This window comes from Ambystoma mexicanum, chromosome 11 (assembly GCF_040938575.1).
Source record: "Ambystoma mexicanum isolate Mex_15411 chromosome 11, UKY_AmexF1_1, whole genome shotgun sequence".
NCBI lineage: Eukaryota > Metazoa > Chordata > Amphibia > Caudata > Ambystomatidae > Ambystoma > Ambystoma mexicanum.
This window is the reverse complement of record NC_090934.1, coordinates 116,108,214-116,114,213: the sequence shown is the minus strand read 5'-3', so window position 1 is coordinate 116,114,213 and position 6,000 is coordinate 116,108,214.

Sequence of the window (6,000 nt, the reverse complement as noted above, 5' to 3'; positions counted from 1 at the left end):
CTGCTCGCTTCTTGTTCCAGCTGAGCGTGGGTTGAGCGGTCGCCGGCAGCCCAGAGGGAACTGCAGGCCCTGGAAGCCCTCCCGAGTCCATCCGCGAGGAAAGTGTTCTGTTTCAATAATATTTAAGTTTAATTTCTGTCTGCGCTCCGAGCGCGTTGCTGTTGCCTGATCCCCCCTCCCCTCCCACTTCCTGGTTCTCCTCTTCTTCTTCCCTCCCGCCTCCCTGCCCGCCCACCCCCCCCCCTCTGATTGGCTGCCTGGCTGCCTTCCTCCTGGGCTACTCGACGCCCGCTCCCCTGCTCGCTTCTTGTTCCAGCTGAGCGTGGGTTGAGCGGTCGCCGGCAGCCCAGAGGGAACTGCAGGCCCTGGAAGCCCTCCCGAGTCCATCCGTGAGGAAAGTGTTCTGTTTCAATAATATTTAAGTTTAATTTCTGTCTGCGCTCCGAGCGCGTTGCTGTTGCCTGATCCCCCCCTCCCCTCCCACTTCCTGGTTCTCCTCTTCTTCTTCCCTCCCTGCCCGCCCACCCCCCCCCCCCCCTCCCCTTCCTCTCCACCCCCCCCCCCTCCCCTTCCTCTCCTCCCTCTTCCTATAACCTCCCCCCTTCCTGGGCAGCCCTCTGCCCGGCAGCCCCTGCGGCTAAGGGCCCCTAGGCCAAGGGCGACTCTCTCAGTTGCGGCTCCCTGTGTGTCTGCAGGTGTCCGCAGGGGACGCCAGGCGCCAGCTCCTCCGCTTTCCGGCCCACCCCTCCTCACCTTGCTCACCTCATCCACATGATGCCTCCCCCCCCCTATTCCAATTTACTGTTAAACTAGGGTGTTTTTCCCCCTCGCAGGATTCTCAAACTTAGGTGGCCCTGACCTAATACGCATTACTGTTTGCTCTGCATTGTGTTAAACTAGGGTGTTTTTTCTCCCCTCGCAGGATTCTCTAACTTAGGTGGCCCTGACCTAATACGCATTACTGTTTGCTCTGCACTGTGTTAAACTAGGGTGCTTTTCTCCCCTCGCAGGATTCTCTAACTTAGGTGGCCCTGACCTAATACGCATTACTGTTTGCTCTGCACTGTGTTAAACTAGGGTGCTTTTCTCCCCTCGCAGGATTCTCAAACTTAGGTGGCCCTGACCTAATACGCATTACTGTTTGCTCTGCATTGTGTTAAACTAGGGTGTTTTTCTCCCCTCGCAGGATTCTCAAACTTAGGTGGCCCTGACCTAATACGCATTACTGTTTGCTCTGCATTGTGGTAAACTAGTGCCCTCCACGCACTTCCTGTCTGCATACTCGGGTCGTCCGCCTCCCCTCCTTCTCCATGGTACTCTCTATCTCGCCTATCTACTCTAACTGCTTCTCTATTGACTATCCTGCTCTCCTCACTAAATCCGGTAGGAAAAAGTTTAAAAAGGACATCCTGGTCTCCAACCCAGGCCTCCCTATCGCTGACACCTACACGAGCGCCTGCTCCAAGGAAACTCTCACTGACATTCTCTTTTTCGTGCCTTCTCCTGACCTATGGACCCCTCACATGGTCGCTGTGCTCTCTCCTTTCTCCTCCTCTCCCATTAATGGTGGCACCCGTTGGGATGTCCTCTTGGCCCCTTTCCACTCCTCTAAGGCCATCATTAATGTCTATGCCAACGGGACCGTCCTGGTCCAAGGCCCTCAGGCCAACCTTCACCTCTTTGATAGACGCTTCCCACGCCTCATCAACTTCCTCTCCGCTCCCGCTGTCCCCCCTCCTCTGTCCTCGGCTACGTTGCCTCTCCCCTCCCTCCCTGCCCCTTCTCTTGCTCCCTCTTCAACTCCTTCTCTAACACCTCCGCAGGGCGTACCTCTGATCTGTACCCCTCCCCGGAAGTTTTTCAAGGGTGGCAACCTTCTCCACATTGCCACTCTAAATTCTCGCTCTGCCATCAAGCACTCCTCTGATATCTGTCGCCTTCTTGAGGAACTGGACCTCGACGTCCTCGGTCTCACTGAGACGTGGTTCACTGCCAGCTCTGCCACCAGCTTCGACACACTCCTACCTGAAGGCTACAAGATCCTCTCCGTGCCCAGGCCCAACCGTTCAGGGGGTGGTGTTGCCCTTATCTTCCCCGAGTGGATTCCTGCCACTGTCACTCCTACGCAGACCTACTCCTCTTTTGAATGTCTTGTCTGCCGACTCTCTCTCTCTCCTAGCCATTCCCTTACCGTGGCTACTATCTATCGGCCACCTGGTCAAATCTCCTCCTTCCTCTCTGAGTGGGCTGACCTCTCCTCCTCACTCCTGTCCTCAACCACCCAACTCCTCTTTCTCGGTGACTTCAACATCCACCTCGATGCCTCCTGTCCCCCCACTGGTCTCTTTCGCGAACTTTGCAACTCTCTCTCACTCTCTATTCTCCCGTCTGGGCCTACTCACTCTGCAGGTCACACTCTTGATGCTCTGATCTCTTCTGACCTTCCCCTCTCCCTCCCTCTCTCCACTCCTCTCTCCTGGAGTGATCACTTTCTCCTATCCTCCCACCTCTCCCTCCCTACTCCACAGGCAAAGCCACCCTCTTCACTGCCACCCACCTTCTCGGTCATCCGACCCATGAAGCGCGTGTCAGCTGAGGCTTTCGCCGCTACCTTCTCGCCCCCTCCTCCCCCCTCGGCTGACTCCCACCCTGACACAGCCCTCTCCATGCTCTATTCCGCTATATCTGATACTCTCGATATCCTTGCCCCCGTCATGAGAATCCGCCTGAAGCCCAAAGCCAAATGTAACTCCTGGTATCACTTGGATCTCGTCACCCTAAAACGCAAGTGCAGGGTGGCAGAGAGGAAATGGCGTGCTTCATGTTCATCCTCTGACAAACTGGCCTGCCGCCTGCTCCAAAGGCAATACCGGCTCTCCGTTCTCACCAAGAAGAGAGCCCTTATCCAAGCCCGCATCTCTGAGGCATCAAACAACTCGGCCGAACTCTTTAAAATCTGCAAGGAGCTGGCCAACCCTGCTGCAGTCTCTACCTCTCCGGTCCCCTCCCAGGCCCTCTGCACTGCACTGGCCTCGCACTTCATCTCAAAAACACAGGACATCCTATCCTCTCTCTCCTCCTCTCTCCTCCCTCCCTCTCTTCCTGGCTCTTCCTCTTGCTCTCTTGCAGCCGCCCCTCCGCCCTCCTTCTCTGCTTTTCCACCTTTTTCTGCTGATGAGGTTTCCAGACAAGTCCGATCTATGAAAGCCTCGTCAAAACAGGTTCACCCCTGTTCCTCCAAAACCATCAAGGACCACATCGACTCCCTGGCTCCTGCCCTGGCAGACTTTTGCAACCTCTCATTCTCCTCTGGAGTCTTCCCATCCCCCCTCAAGCACTCCCTTGTGCACCCCCTCCTCAAGAAACCCTCTTCCGACCCCTCCTGCCCCGCTAACTATCGCCCAATCTCCATTACTCCCTTCCTGGGCAAGCTCCTGGAGAAACTGGCCATCTCCCAGCTTAACCTCCATGCTGAATCTGTTGGTAATCTTCATGACCATCAATCCGGCTTCAGAGCGGCCAGAAGCACGGAAACTGCTCTCCTGAACATCCGTGAGGACTTGCTCCTGAACCTCGATTCCAACACTCCCTGTGTTCTCATTCTGCTCGATCTCTCCTCTGCCTTTGACACTGTCAACCATGCCATCCTGCTAAACCGTCTCCGTGATAACCTGGGTATCACAGGTCAGGCTCTGGCATGGCTGACCTCCTTCCTTTCCGGTCGACCCTCCCAGGTCCAAATGGGCTCCTTCCTCTCTGACATCTTTTTCTCCACCTGTGGTGTCCCCCAGGGATCCAACCTCTCTCCCTGGCTTTTCAACCAGTATCTGGCACTCCTGGCCCACCGCATCGCCGCTCTCTGCCCCTACTTCCAGTGCTATGCGGACGATACCCAGCTCATTTTCAGGCTACCCTCGGCCTCCTCCTCTCCTTCCCTCATCTCCGACTGTCTGTCTGCTATCAAGGAATGGTGCGCCGCCAATGACCTCTGCCTTAACGCCAGTAAGACTGAGATTCTACTCATCGGCACACCCACTCCCTCCTTCCCTTCAGCTCTCTGGCCGGCCTCCCTTGGCCCCCCTCCTGCCCCTACCTGCAAGGCTAAAAACCTCGGGGTCATCTTCGACTCCACACTCTCCTTCTCTCCTCATATATCTGACGTCTCTAAGAAGTCTCACTACCAACTGCACCTCCTCAGAGGTATTCTTCCCTTCCTCTCCTTCCCCCAGAAGCTCACTGTCTCCCGAGCCCTGGTTCTCTCAAGGCTGGACTACTGTAACAGCCTCTATCTAAATCTGCCTGCCTCCACTCTCCGCCCTCTGCAACTTATCCAGAACAGAACTGCGAGACTTGTCCTTGGCCTCAAGCCCAGGGACCGTATCTCTCCTGGACTGAAATCTCTTCACTGGCTCCCAGTGGCTGCGAGGATTAAGTTCAAAACCCTCTGCATTGTCCACAAGGCCTTCTGGGGCCTGGGGCCTAAATACCTTCAACTCTCCCTTCCTAAATATCTTCCTTCACGAGCCCTTCGCTCATCCGTCTCCAACTCCCTCATGGTCAGCCGCTTCTCGAAGCAACGAGCTGGGGGTAGATCTCTCTCCGCAGCAGGGGCCTCCCTCTGGAACAGCCTTCCTGCCTCCCTGAAACTTGAGGAGAACCATCTCCGGTTCCGGAAGCACCTCAAAACCTTCCTCTTCGCTTCTGCCTTCTCTCTCCCTCTCCCCTGCTAAACCTGCTTAACTCCCCACTAAATTCTGCACTTAACCTGCATCTGGGCCACTCTCATCGACCTCGGTCCAGCGCCCAGCCACTCTCCACTTGCACTGCCTTCCTTGGCCCCCCCTGCACCTTGGGACTGTCACTGTATCCCTACAGCCCCCTTCCCAGCACTTGCTCTGCACTTACCTTGCACTTGCCACCAGCTGGCCCTTTTTATTCATTATTTATTTTACGCTACTTACCTTGTACTGCACTTTCCCCCCCACCTCCTCCCCTTGCACTTTCTCCTTTTTCCCCTTACCTCGGCACTTGCGCGATCTGAATGACACCTGGCCTAGTAGGATCGTTTGTCTGTCTTTCCCTTGTTTCCCCCCCCCCGCCTCGTCGCGCCTTGAAACACTCGTGTATAGGCGCGTTACAAATACCATATCATATCATATCATAACTGAGACCCGCTCAAAGTAGTAATTGACACCGGCACAACAGTAAACGTCATGCCAGTGACGGCATTCAACAGACTTCACCCAAAACCAGAACTCCACAAGAAGAAAGTCAGGCTGTATGCCTATGGGTCCAAGAAACCCCTCCCAGTGCGGGGATCGTTCAAGTCAGACTTTGCGCACAATAACACCAATTGCCGTGCACGGATCTACGTCGTAGAAGCCGGCTGCGAGACTTTATTAAGCTGCAGAACAGCAGAGAAACTGAAGCTGATACACTTCGCATTCAGCGTTCAACACGACGAACTTAACAACCTCCTAGGTCGACACAAGAAGCTGTTTCAGGGCATCGGGTGCCTAAAAGGGAGAAACATCAAACTCCACATAGACCCTACCGTTGAACCCAAGGCAGTACGCCACAGACGGATCCCATTTCACCTGAGAGGCGCAGTGGAGAAAGAACTATCCAAGCTCGAAGAAGCAGGGATCGTTGAGAGAACATCAGGCCCGACCCCGTGGGTCTCGCCAATGGTGGTAGCCCAGAAACCGAAACAGCCTAATGCAGTAAGAATATGCATTGACATGAGGCTTCCCAACGTAGCCATCGGCCGAGAACGCCATGTAACTCCCACCATTGACAAGCTCATCGTGGATCTCACGGGAGCGAAGGTATTCAGCAAACTCGACCTCCGGTCTGGATATCACCAGCTAAGACTATCCAAAGAATCACGATACATCACCACATTTTCGTCCCACCTCGGCCTAATGAGGTACAAGCGACTAAATTGTGGGATATCGTCCGCCGCGGAGCTTTTCCAGCACAAGATCCGCAAAGTCATCA